The sequence below is a fragment of the Ursus maritimus genome, unplaced genomic scaffold, assembly GCF_017311325.1.
Source record: "Ursus maritimus isolate PB19 unplaced genomic scaffold, ASM1731132v1 scaffold_31, whole genome shotgun sequence".
NCBI lineage: Eukaryota > Metazoa > Chordata > Mammalia > Carnivora > Ursidae > Ursus > Ursus maritimus.
In genome coordinates, this window is record NW_024425675.1 from 9,991,879 (window position 1) to 10,005,701 (window position 13,823).

At 41.1% G+C, this 13,823-nt stretch overlaps 1 protein-coding gene across 1 annotated transcript in view; it reads left to right on the plus strand.

Moving 5' to 3' along the window:
- Positions 1-13,823, plus strand: part of MYO3A (myosin IIIA) — a 215,172-nt gene that overhangs the window by 28,223 nt on the left and 173,126 nt on the right. The window lies entirely within an intron of this gene.

Here is a 13,823-nt window from a genome sequence, read left to right on the forward strand (position 1 = left end):
CCCCCCCCCCCCCCCCCGCCCCCGCATCTGGGCAGTTATTCACCAGTATGACAGTGTCCTTCCATACCTCCTCTCGCTGGATTCCTGTGAAGCCACTGCTCTCGGGACAGTGGGCCACATTATTCTAGAAGGTCTCAATGTCTAGTGTCCTTCAGTCACCTTTCCCTCGCTCCGATTGGGGAAGGTGTCCCTCCTTGTGCTTCTTTACCCTTTGTATTTCTCCCTTTTTGTGTTTATCACATAGGATTTTCATTATCTATTTGGTACTTATCCTTTGATAAAAATACTTAGGTAGATAGACAGGGTCTTTCAGAGGTGGAATTTTGTCTTAACTCTTTTTGGTAGACCTAACACTTTGGGTATAGTAGTTCAGTGAGAAATAGTTAAATGAATGAATATTACTTCATTTTGCATTTTGGAAACTGAAGCTTAGGGAAGGTGGAAATTAATTGAGTTTGATATTCAAGCATGTAGTTCCCTAGTGATCTGGCTTACCCCAGGAATGAATTTCAGAGCACCTAGAGAGGAATGGATAAATTGCATATCCTTCAAATAGCCATCCAGGTACCTTTTTCTTTTTTTTCACAGTTGAGCTTTTGAAAACTGCTGAGCAGCCGTGAGCTTGACAGTGAATTTCTGATGAATAACTGGGCTGCGGCTAGTCTGTGTTGCTGGTTGAGTTCAGCGCTGTGTGTTTGAACAATCCGGCTGGGTTAGGGTGCTAATAACAGCTTGTGTGTCAAGTGGGAAACAACAACAACAGAACACTTCTCATTGCCCCTTAGGAAGGGTCATTCTCTTCAGTCATGAAAGAAAAACTGGTAAACCAGTAGCTTTCAGGAATGCACCTTCCTGGGATACCCTCCAAAGTAGTCTAGATTAAAAACATATACCTAATAATTAATAGAGCGGCCTTTTATGTGGTACCTTTGTAAATAATCGTAAGTTGGGAAACTGACAAAGTCAGGGCTTTGGTTTTAGATGATTTGAGTTACAGACTTTGTTTTCAGCAACAATTAGAAAAGAGAGCCAGTCACCTACTCAGAGTGTTCACGGTGTCTGATACTAAGATGCTATTATTTCCATATAAGATAATGCTTATATTTCTGTTTCCCATGGTAAGAGGACTTGGATTCAGTTTGCCTAAAACGATTTGTAGGTTTCCAAATGAACTGAAACCTGGGGATGGAGGTGTCTGCCTAGTGAAATTCCCCAAGGGCAGAAGGAGTCAGAAGTGATAGCCACAGCCTGAAGCATTACACTGAAACCAGATGTCCTCATTGAAATCAAATGTGCAGGGATGGCTGAAGCTGGGAGTGAAGTGTTTTAGAATACATTTTATTTGCATTTCTCACCTCACAAGATCAATAGAAGCTCATTATTGGCTTCCGAAGGACTGTGCCCCGATGGCTACCAGTTCCTCAAAATGTCCAAATGGAATTTCACTGCCTCAGCCATCCCCAGAAATCTGCTTCCTATGAAGAGTTTCTTGTCTTGGAGCAAGTCACAGTCCTGTTTTGTTGCTTAAGTCAGAAATCAGGCTCGTCCCGAGTCTGCCTTCGTCTTTGCCTCCCACATCTACAACTAGTCCCAAAACTCCAGTCTCTCTATTACACGAGTCCCCAAACTCCATCTCTCTGGCTTCTCCCTTGTCCTGGCCATCATCTCTGACCTGACCTCCTGCACTTCTGCTTCCCTGAACCCCCTGCATTTAGTCTTCCTCCCTTCCTTCCAGTCTGTTCTCCACACTGCAGCTAGGGGGGACCCTTTCGGAGAGCATAGCTGGTCCTGGCACTGTCTTGCTCAGTATTCTGGTCAACGGCTTCCAGTAGCCCTTGTGTAAGCCTTTGCCTTATGATTCTCTGGGTCTCAAGACCCAGGCTATCTCTTGAGAAAGGTCTGTCTAAATTGTTTTATCTTCTCTTTAGCATACAGAGAGGAAATTTCCAGGGATACACCAGAGGGTTTCACACAAGAGAGAACAGGAAGAAGAGCAAAACCTTTCCAAATTCTAGGGAGATTATGGAAAGATGCAGCCGAGAAAGAGGCAGGAGAGTGAGATGAGCTTTACAAAAGCGAAGCTGACAGCGAGGGCAGGAAGAAGCTCTCACCCACACACTCCCCACCATTGCCATCCATGTTCCAGAGAGGCCATCGCTGCAGACTGGAGTGAGCTATGTCCTTGTTTACACCTGGACGTGTAAAGTGATTCAGTAGAAGCACTCAACTCGAGCGCCCCCAAACCCTTCCCTTAGTGTCCAGAAGCCCCCAAAGTTACTGAGAATCAGGGAAGTTCCTAGAGAGGTTGCTCAGGATGGGCAGTGAGGGGCAGAGCAGATCACCCAGGCTGGGTCTGAATAGGAGTCACAGGCAGACTTCAGAGTGTTCTCAACTCCAGCTGAAGCCCGCATGAGCCCGAGTCTGCCCAGAGGAACTACAGGGAGCCCTGCCTGCATGAGGAGACTGGACGACATGCTCCGCTGACGCTGGCATCCAGTGTGGGAGGCCGGTAGGGTGCCTGGCAGCTGGGCAGACACAGGGGCACTGGGCCCCAGCAGCTAGAGACCCACCACGCCCAAGGACCCTCCCTCTTCTCCCTGCCGTAGGGTCATATAAGCCATCCCTCATCCTGTACACACAATCCCGTCTTCAGGAGGGAGGAAGGAGAAGGGATGCCATCTGAGAGATGGAGCAGGCACTTGTATCCAAGAGAGACTGGACTCTATCTGAAAGGACTTTATGGGTTTATTAGATCTGACTAAGATTTGCTACCCTCCCCGCCGGCAAGTAGGGGCTTAAAGAGAGGCCATAGCAGAGGCAAATGGTAGAAACTACAGTTTCTCGGTGTATCTTAGTGTAGTGTTATTAAATTTTGTGACCAGTTACAGACATGATGCTTTCCCTGCATAGAAACTTCTCTTCACCCCTACACCCAGCTACCTTCTGTGTGCCTGGCTGAGTACCTCCCCAGCCCCACATGCTCTGTTTGGCCAATCAGTTGTCACACTTGATTGTAATCATATGTTTAATTTAACTACCTTCCCTGCTAAGCTATAAGCTTCATGGTGACACGGTCTCTGTCTAGTCTAACACTTGGTCCCTAGAGCCAACCACGGTACCGGCACCTTGAAAGTGCTCAGTAAATACTCCCAAATGAGTGAATGAATGAGAGGCAGGATTTTCCATAGGACATCAAAATGCTCACCTACAAGTAGGAAAAGAATAGTCTCTACCTCGGGTGGTTGATTGCTGTGAAGAATAAATGGCATGATACATGCAAAGTACTTGGTCTAATTATTGACACTTTATCATTTGAAAAATTTGAGCCATTGGGACACCTGGGTGGCTCAGTCGGTTAAGCGTCTGCCTTCGGCTCAGGTCGTGATCCCAGGGTCCTGGGATCAAGCCCCACATCGGGCTCCCTGCTCTGTGGGCAGCCTGCTTCTCCCTTTCCCTCTGTTGCTCTCCCTGCTGTGCTCTCTCTCTCTCTCTCCCTGTAAAATAAATAAATAAAATCTTTAAAAAGAAAATTTGAGCTATTACCATTACCATGAAATAGTATTCTCACCCTAGCTCAGTGTTATACACATAGTAGGTAGTTGATAAATAGTAACTAAGTATTTTTAAAGTAGTTGCTAAATACTGAAAATATGAGTTCCCCAAATAGCTTCTTTCCATTTCAAAAAAAAAAAGTAGCCCTTTGCTAGAATAAATTTGGTATTATTTTAAGTATCAAGCTACTTAATTATACTAAAAATAAGATTCAATTTGCTAATGCTAGTTATGAATACAGCCTTTTAAAAAACCTTTTTGTTGTTGTTGTTGTTAAATGCATATGTTTTTATAGAAATCCCCTGGACACCTCAGAACGTAAAAAGACAAGGGACCTTGAAAACATTATTAATGAAATACATTAGCAGTCACTGGTATGTAATTAATCAATAAATAATATGATCTCCCAGGAGGTAAACCCCTTTAGGCAAATCGACTAATGTCTGGAAAAGCAGTCCTTATGTGAACTGGAAAATGAAAGAGAGACTAAATTTGAAGGGCAGTTCTCAGTTCTCATTTCTATGGATTTCTCTCTGGGGAACTTCATTTCTAATAGGATAGTTAACATTTCAATACAAAAGTACAGAATGTACTTTTCGTGATTTATTTAGACATTGTTCTTATGACAGAATATTTTATGGCTTTAAATCTCTTATTACCCACATGCCCAATTTTAGACCAAATCCCCAATGAGTAATGTAGGTCAAAGAGAAGTTGTGATTTATTTATTAATAACCCACTTTTAGCATCAAGTGAGGCAGCCGTACCTGAACTTAAAAACTGTGAAGTTCCTTTCATTCCTTCCTTTCTTCCCAAATAATTCAGAATAAAAGCCTTTGGCAGGGTGGGGGGTGGGCAGGGAGCAGACACAGGCGTACGGGGTGTGGCTCAGCATGTGTTTTGGGCCTGAAGGGGGTGAGAAAGGCATCCATGCTGGGAGGGTGGTGGTAGTGGTGCTTGGCATGGAGTGTTGAGTCCCCGAGTGGGACAAGGAGAGCATCTGTCTAGGGAGATGATGATGACCCCACATCAGGTTGTCAGAGTCTGAGCTAGATAAGAAGGACATCTGTGTAGGGGTCAAGATGGAGACGAGAGATTGTTACCTAAAGGGGCATTAATGTCGTCAGGAATATAATGAGAACAAGGGGAGCCAGTTTTCTTAATGTTAGAGAAAAGAATTACAAATATGGAAAGGAAGAAAACTGAACCCCCAGGGGTGGTACCTTGGAATCAGAGGTATCAGTGTGAACTCATGGTTTTCAATATATAGAGACAAATATAAAAATAAATATAATGGAATGTGCAAGTAGAGTGTGTGTGTGTGTGTGTGTGTGTGTGTGTGTGTGTGTGTACATGTTACTTAGCCATTTCCACTGAGAGGACTAGCAAACATTGATGCCCTGAGAGCAAGCCCATCAAGCACCTAGCTCTTGGTTTTTAAATATAATTCTCAACTAGGAGGAAGCCAAGATTCTTGGAGAAATGCTGATTTTTATTGGCTCTACAAGATGAACCTGGAACTTAATGTGCCAAAAAGGAAGGAAATATTAAAAGAATAATGGAGACATGTCAAAAGGACACAGAAGCCAAATTAAAGGAATTCTCACTGAGCAAATCTGGGAAAATTTGAGCATCAAAATAATGATAATAATGATAGTAATGATGGTAATCCATTGAACAAGATAGAAATCTATTAATCCATACTTGCATACTTACATATATATAAATAAATGAATGGAAAGAAGCAAAAGCTTTTCTTTGCAGAAGAATGCCAACTAATAAATACAGAAGGAATAATGAAATTTTTTAAATTATCATTTAGCAATCATCATAGTAAAAATTAATTCATCCCAAAACTTCAGTGGATCCTAAACTAGTGTGTTAAGTTTTTATTAGAGATAGGATATTTGTTCAAAATACTTCATAAAATACATAATTACAAAAGAAAAACAGAAACTTTACGGGAGGGGCACCTGGGTGGCTCAGTCAGTTAAGCGTTTGTCTTCGGCTCAGGTCATGATCCCAGGGTCCTGGGATCCAGGCCCATGTCTGCTGCTCCCCCTGCTTGTGCTCTCTCTCTCTCTTTCTGTCAAATAAATAAAATCTTAAAAAAAAGAAAAGAAAAAGGAAAAAGAAAGAAAAAAACTTTACAGGACAGAAGCCTGACAGACAAAACTTAATCAATTGACCAAAGTGAACACAACCAGTAATGGGACAAGTGAAAATCACACACCATCCAGTAGGACGCAGTGGGATGCCCTCAGTATCACTTCCATGATATTGTCATCAAAAATGTATTGTGAGGGAATATTTGACAAATCCCAATTTGGGAACATTCTACAAAATGTCACGGTCATAAAATTGAAGGAAAGATGAAAGAACTCCTCCAGATAGAAGGAGGCTTAAAAGATATGACAGCAAAATTAGACGCATGATCCTGGATTGGATCGTTTTGTTTTAAGGACAGACACATCTGGAATAATTGATGAAGTTTGAAATGTATCAGTGTTAATCTTCTGACCTTGTTAGTTGTACAGTTGGTATGTAGGGGAATGTCCTTGCTTGTAGCCATCACACACTAAAGTCTGGGAAATCCTGTGGCCTACTTACTTTTCAACGGTGAAGGAAAAATGTTATCTGTACCTCCCTTGCCAACTTTTCTCTAAGGTTGAAATTATATCAAAAAATAGAGTTGGAGATTTAGCATGGAAGTAGAAAGATGTTTCTATACATGTCTAAAGATATTATATATATGTATATAGATGTGTGTATGTTTGTGGTTAGGTGTTATGAATCTTGAAAATTTGAGTTAGTGCTTTATAGAATGAAATAATGGAAAAAAATTAGGAGGAAGAACCATTTTTAAACGTTGGCAGAGCTTTAGAATTTTCTTACCTATAAAAAAAACCCTAATATTTCACTCAGCTAGAATTTATTTTTGTACTTTGGGGAGGTGACCTTTATTTGATAGAAAAGACATTTGTAATTCCTTCATTATTTACAGCAGAACCATGAATAAATGAACTGTTTCTTTTATAGCTTTGTGGTTCTAGCCGAGCCTATAGGCTTACATATTCTGAACTGAACATTTTCCAAAGTTGAAGTAAGTTATTTAACATTACAGGTAATGTTGTATGTCTCAGTCAACTGTCTTTTAGTTGTAAGGACAGGAAAACCAAACTAGCTCAAAAAAAGTAAAACACAAAGGGCAATCTCCTAGACAGGAAGAACAGGATGCAGAGGACTGGAACCAGCAGAAGCATGGAAGGCAAGAACTACAACCACTTGCTGCCTCTGCTCTCTCACTGGAGAAACCAAATTTCTCCTCTCTGTTCTCTCTGTTATCCACAGACCAGCCTCCGGAGTTTTCATGTTGCCCCTCAAGGCTACTCAAAATAGCAGTCTCAGCCTTCTCAGCCTATGTGATCTGTGGGTCCGGTGCCAATAGCTAACCTGGCCTGGATTTTTAGCACCTCAAAGCAAAAGGAATTTGGAGTAGGAGAAGGAGCTCAGGTGGACAAGCTGGGTCAGATATCCTCCTTTGATCAGTTAGCCAGGACCAGGGAATGAGCTGACTTGGTATAAGCAAGCCTACCTGAGCCATCCCATTTTGCAAGGAGCTGTGAATAAAGAAAGATTTTTTTTAAAGAGGGTCATGGACAAGGAAAGACAAAGATCTTTCCAAAATATTCTAGATAATATGTTTTCTTATTGACACATGCTGCTCTATATTCTGAGAGTTGATCAAAATTTTAGTTTTTAATTGTTGAAATTAAATTACATGAAGTATACCTAAAAACTCTATTATGAAGTCAAGAATGGATTTCAGATGTTTTGAAAGAGTTTTTATTTGGTAACAGAGAAAAGAAAACTTTTTATCTAGGGATTTACCCAACATCAAAACAAACTAATTACCTCAATGCAGCTGTAGAAGTCTTAAGAAAGTACCAAGTATGCCTCTCCGTGGAATGGTGACTTTAGGTGAATCAAAGAGGACTTATATTTTTTAAGAATCACCTCTTTGCTCCCTCAGCCTGCCTGCCTTTCCTCCTCTTTCTTTCTTTCTTCCTTCCTTCCTTTCTTCCTTCCTTCCTTCCTTCCTTCCTTCCTTCCTTCCTTCCTTCCTTTTTCTTTTTTTCTTTTTTTTTTTTGGTGAGAGGGAGAGGGGAGCAGGAGAAGGAGAATCTTAAGCTGGGCATGGAGACTGACACTGGGCTTGACCTCACAACCCTGAAATTTTGACCTGAACAGAAATCAAGAGTCTGATGCTTAACTGACTGAGCCACACAGGTGCCCCCAGTTGTTCTTATTATGAAGTAAGTGTTTTGGACTAAAATGATATGATCTTAGTCTGCAGCTCTAAAATTTCAATTCCTGAAAAGTTTTAAGCAAAAAGAAGATTTTTGTGGGGGAGCAGAAGACAGAACAATGGGAGAGGTGATTGGGAATAAAAGGTAATAAAAAAATAAGAGATCAGTGATGATAGTGCGCCATAAATGAGGGATATTCTGTATCCAGTTGGCCCTTGAACAACACAGGTTGGAACTGTGCAGATCCACTTATACACGGGTTATTTTTAATGCAGCATAGTAATGTAAGTGTATTTTTTCTGCTTTATGATTTTCTTTTTTAGAAAAAATCTGTTTATTTGAGAGAGAGAGCATCTGTTTATTTGAGAGAGAGAGCATAAGCAGGAAGAGCAGAGGGAGAGGGAGAGAGATAATTCCCAGGAAGCTCCACGCTTAGCACAGAGCTGACGCGTGGCTCAGTCCTAGGACCCCGAGATCATGACCTGAGCAGAGACCGAGAGTCAGTCACTTAACCAACTGAGCCACCCAGGCACCCTTGTGGTTTTCTTAATAGCATCCTCTTTTCTCTAGCTTACTCTGTTGTACGAATACAGTACATAATATATACAACATACAAAATGTGTGGTAATTAACTGTTTATGTTATCGGTAAGTTTTCCAGTCAACAGCAGGCTACCTAGTAGTTAAGTTTTTGGAGAGTCAAAAGTTTTGTGCATGTTTTTGACTGTGTGTGGGCGGTTGGTACTCCTAGGCCCCACATTGTTCAAGCGTCAACTGTACTCGGCTCTTTAACCGAGGTCCAGTCCCATACGTATGTGCACATGTACAAAGTCATACATAATCAAGTGACACATACAGCTCGAGGTGCATAGTTTGTCTGTTCAAAGTCAAGGAGAGTGCAGGGAGCAGTGTGATCTTGATGTCTTTAGAGAAAGCACTACACGATCTCCATTACAAGGTATGAGCTGAATATTTAAAAAAGGGAAAGATCTAGTGCCAGGTAGACTGGAGAGAGGACAGATTTCCAAGGGAAATCACATTAGTATGGATAGGCGTAGTGGTTGCACAGAATCACTTACCTTGTGTCATCTTATAGACTCACTGAAAGCTAAGGCTGGAGATAACCTTGAACGTCATTTGGTATATTAAATACGAGAATGTCAGGAGACCATTTTTGATATCCCTTATATGCAAAACATTATGTGAATATGAATTTCCTGATGAGAAAATATTAAAGCTTTCACAAAACTCAGTAAGGAGTTTGTGACCCCAAAATCATGAAGAATCATTGATTTATCCCAGTCTCCTAAACTAACAATGACAAAACAAAAGCCTCGGCCCACTGTGAGATGGATCTGAAAGGAACTTCATTGCCCACCTGACCTCTGTTAAGTGCCTTCTCTGACTGGTGGAGCACAGTGACATTCGGGGTCTCCTGGAATTAGTGTCAGTTCAGAACTAGCCTCTACAATCCCAGAAAAGTCTGATTATTTCCTTTTCCCCAGTGCACAGTCACCTTGGTAAAAAGCCATTGGTCCCTTTGGGGAAGGCTAGGAGGCAGTTTAACAGTGTAAATTTTTGGCAGTATACTGGGGTCCTTTCTCAAGGGGTGACCTCCCCTTTATTCAAGAGGTTCTGGGTCTGTAAACCAGCTCAAATTTTGGGATTGATGGAGGGGCCATGACTGTTTTGATGATTCAGGTTAGACTTTTGTTCATTTAACTTAGAACTGTTTTGTTTATTCAGATTAAAGTAAGAATTTAGAAGGCTTCCCATCTCTTTCACTTTTCATATCAGCAAGATCAACTAGGCAACACCATAGGTCTTGCAATTCAGAGACTTCTGATTACTGGTTTGTCTCTGCTGCCCATTATGATAACCGTGCCCACCTTGCCCTTGGCCATTGAGGTCCACCAGTTGGCCCCTGCCACTCTGTGATCCAGTTACTCCCGCTGCACTTAGCTTTCCTAATTCAGTGGCAGCAGTTCCTGTTGTAAGTTCTAGCCTACACGGAAGAGTGATAATAGAGCTCTCAAGGATGCTGGGGCTCCCCACAAAAATGTGTTTCTCACAGGTATGTTGAAAAGCATGTCTTCTGGAGGCTCCCTTGTTGGGTGAGTAGGTTTGAAATGAACAATCTACCCTAACATTCCAGTGTTCCTAAGTCTTTGAATCTCTTCCTCTAGAGTAAACCAGTACAATTCTGGTATTTCAAGTTCATTTACTAGGGCAACTTTTTGGTCCATGTCTGAGCCAACCAGCCAACCCTTTCTGACTTTCTAAGCTGCAATATTAAATGCAAAGTCTCTGCTTAGTGGGTCCATATCAGCAAATTCAGCCTGATCCAAGTTTATGTCCCACCATTATCCCACACCCTTAATAAAGAGACTTTAGGTTTGGCTCTCAGTAATCTCAACTCTGCATCTACTGGAGAGAAGAGTCTCCTTCAGGGCTGACACAGAAGATTTCAGGTCATTTGTGCAGCACTGGAGCGGGGAATTTGAATCCCTGAGCTCATCATTTTTTCCCCCTCACTTGGTCCAGCGACATTAGTAGAAACCAGCCACTATCCTTGTATTCATTAGTTTGACAAAATGTCCAAAGATACTGCCCTGAACCATGTCTCTGGTAAGTGTTTGAGTAGAAGTTTCCAGTGCTGATATTTTGAGTACCTCTGTTGCCACATCATGCCATGGGCTATCAGTGTTCTTTACCACTGGCAATAGAACCATTAATGTCTCTGATCTAACCAAATTAGAAAGCCAATTCCAGAAACCCCAGAACCAATTTAGAAAACTCATCTTTAAGATTCTGCTCCTCTAAGAACCATTCTCAGTACCAAAATCTGTATCAGCCGGAGTTCTCCAGAGAAACAGAATTAACAGGATGTGGTGGGTGGGGTTGGGGGCTGGGAAGGAGACAGACTTTTAAGGAAATGGTTCATGTGACTATGGAGGCTTGGTGACTCCAAAATATAATGTTATGCTGGCAGGCTGAAGACCCAGGGAAAAGTTGCAGCTTGAGTCCAAAGGTAGTCCGCTGGCAGAAGCCCTTCTTACCCAGTGGAGGTCAGTCTTTGTTCTGTTAAGGCCCTTCGCTTACTGACTGAGGCTTATCCACAGTATGGAGGATAATCTGCTTCACTCACAGTTAATTTCGTCCAAAACACACCTTCACAGAAACATCCAGAATAATGTTTGACCAAATATCTGGGTACCATGTCCAGATTAATCATCAGACTATCTTAACTTCATCAACAAAATGAGGATATTAGATGGTATAATAAATTTTATGGCCTCTTCTTGTTGAAAAAAATCTGTGGTTTTAGAATTTCAGTTCTCATTCCTGCAGTATGTTGTTCTTAGCAACAACAACAAAATCCCACGCTCTTCCCTTTGCCCTCTTTAGATGCCAGGGGTTTTGCGGTATGGTGATAGCAAATCAAGTTTCCTGAAGTTGTCTGGTCTGTTGGAACCACATAGGAAACCACATATTTAATGTTTGTTCTAACTCCCTAAGGCCCTCAGAGACCTCTTGACAGAGTTTTCTCCCTGGAAACAGGACTTAAGCAATAGAGAACAGAGTTGCTGTACAACCTTCAAGCAGCCCAGGAAGCCTTATTGGAAGAACCTCAAAAAGCATGAGAATTCCAATATAATCAAAGCAAAGGGCTACAGAGTCATTAACATACACCTCCTTAATGTTCCCGTGGCTTCAACTTTGAACGGATTATTGTTTTCTCTTCTAGCCTGTTTTCTGTTCAGCCCTGATCTCCCTCTGGCCTCCTGTTCCTTCCAATAGCCTCTCACTATCCCAACTTTCTGCCTGGAATTTTCCAACCTTTTAGCATCTTCTCCCTTGAGATGCTTACATAACTGTCTACTTTGGTGACTTTTTCCATTATTTCCTCTCTGGACAGGATGATTTTCCCAATCTTCTTTACTTCCTAGGGCTCCTGAACTCATAATTTGGATTCCTGTTGCCTTATAAAGTAATTTATGGCAATTGTTTTTAATAGAATTTTGCATTTTTCTACCTCCTTAGCTACTTTTCTTGTAAGAATTCATATCAAATAAAAATGCCATTTGTCCTCAGGAAACTTACTTTTCTCTCCAGCTGAAGTTTACTAACCTGAAAATGAACACGTTAGACTTTATGACCGTTAAGTTGCCTTCTAGCTCCAAAGCTATTTGGTTGCGTTGGTAAAATGATGTTGAGGTTTAAGGACAATTGCAGAGAAACATTCAACACATGCATGAAATTTGGCAAATGCCTTCTTCTGTCACTCTTTTATAGTTGGGTATGTGTCTTGTTTTTAATCTGAAAATCATCCAGATTTTCAGACTCAAGGGTTTCTTTTTTTTTAAAGATTTTATTTAAGTGGGGGGGGGGTCCTGGGGGAGAGGGAGAAGCAGGCTTCCCGCTGAGCAGAGAGCCTGCTGTGGGGCTCTATCCCAGGACCCTGGGATCATGACCTGAACTAAAGGTAGACGCTTCACCCAACAGAGCCACCCAGGGCCCCTGACTCAAGGGTTTCTTATTTTACCTAGTGGCATTGCTCCTTTTCCATTTATTTGAGACTTTTTGTTTTTCCTTCTTCATATTCTGGGCTACATTTTTCTTGTTTCCATACAGTTTATAGTTTTACAGTGTCTTTTTGACATATGGGAACCAGGTGTAAAACATTCTGCAGGATCCCAAAAGCCACTAAATGATATTTGAGACCCCAAGATCATTGTAATTCATTAGCCCCACATTCTGACCAGTGGTCTTTGAAGGCAGCATCAATACCGGGGTGCTTGCAAGGCATCATTGGGATGCAGAAAAAAATTTTCATATCTAATTATGACATAGTAATAATACAGTTATTATTTAATCTCATCCTTTTTAATTATCTTTATGTGCTTCAGAATGCATTAATTAATATAGTAGTAAATATATGGAGAATATCTAGAGCTATATCTCTATTGAGTATGCTTGCGCAAAAGTTTCTTCTTCTTCGGGATGTGTGATTAAAGAGTTCGGAGGCCAAACGTTTGCCCCTAGAAAATTCTTAATCTCATAGTAACATATAAATGTACTACAATCTTATATTAATATAAAACCTAATGATTCTTAGACTTTGTAAACTTATTATTGACTATTACCCTTATTTATTTGCTCCTTTATCTGTAAAATCATTTGGGTCTTGTATTAGAGTTAGAGTTCCTTGGTTGTAAGCAACAGAAACTAACTCTGACCAACTCATGCAAGGATACTGAAAACAACAGTGACAGGCTTACAAAGTCAAGGGAGAAAGAAGCTGGGCCATCTGGCCTCCTAAGAATAGGGCTGTGGCAGCCCTGGTCCTCAGGAGCAGCATCACCTGGACCCATCCTTAGAGCGCTGCCATGGGATGACTCAGGTCTAATTACCATCCCCCAACCCAAGTGTCCACTCCACTCAAGATTCACATTTCCAAGGAAAAGAATCTGAATGGACTACCTTGGGTCACATATCACACCCTAAAAAACTTTTTTCCGGTATCTTTCCATGCATATTTATTTCCTGTGGAGTGTGGCAGGAAGGTCCTTTCCAACGATCCATGGTTATAAATTCAGGCACCAGGACATGACTACTTGCTAAGAAATGTCAACTCGAGTGACATAATCTTTTCTTCATATTCAAAAAGAGAATAAAAATATCACATGATTACTCTAAAAGGTCATTTCCCTGCCCAGAGCAAAACTTTTGATTTTTTTTATTACTTGGTTGTGGTTTTTTTCCCCTTTCCCTTTACATTTCAGTTAAATGACATTTGAATTCTTCAACTATCTTTATGAAAGTGAGACAAAAACATTCAACAAGGATCAAGTATAATGTAAATTTAAATAAATAAATAGAAACCCTTAGAATAAATCTTAGTAAATTTAGAATCAATTTTAAATTGAATTGATTTTAACATCCATTTGTGGGTCATCTG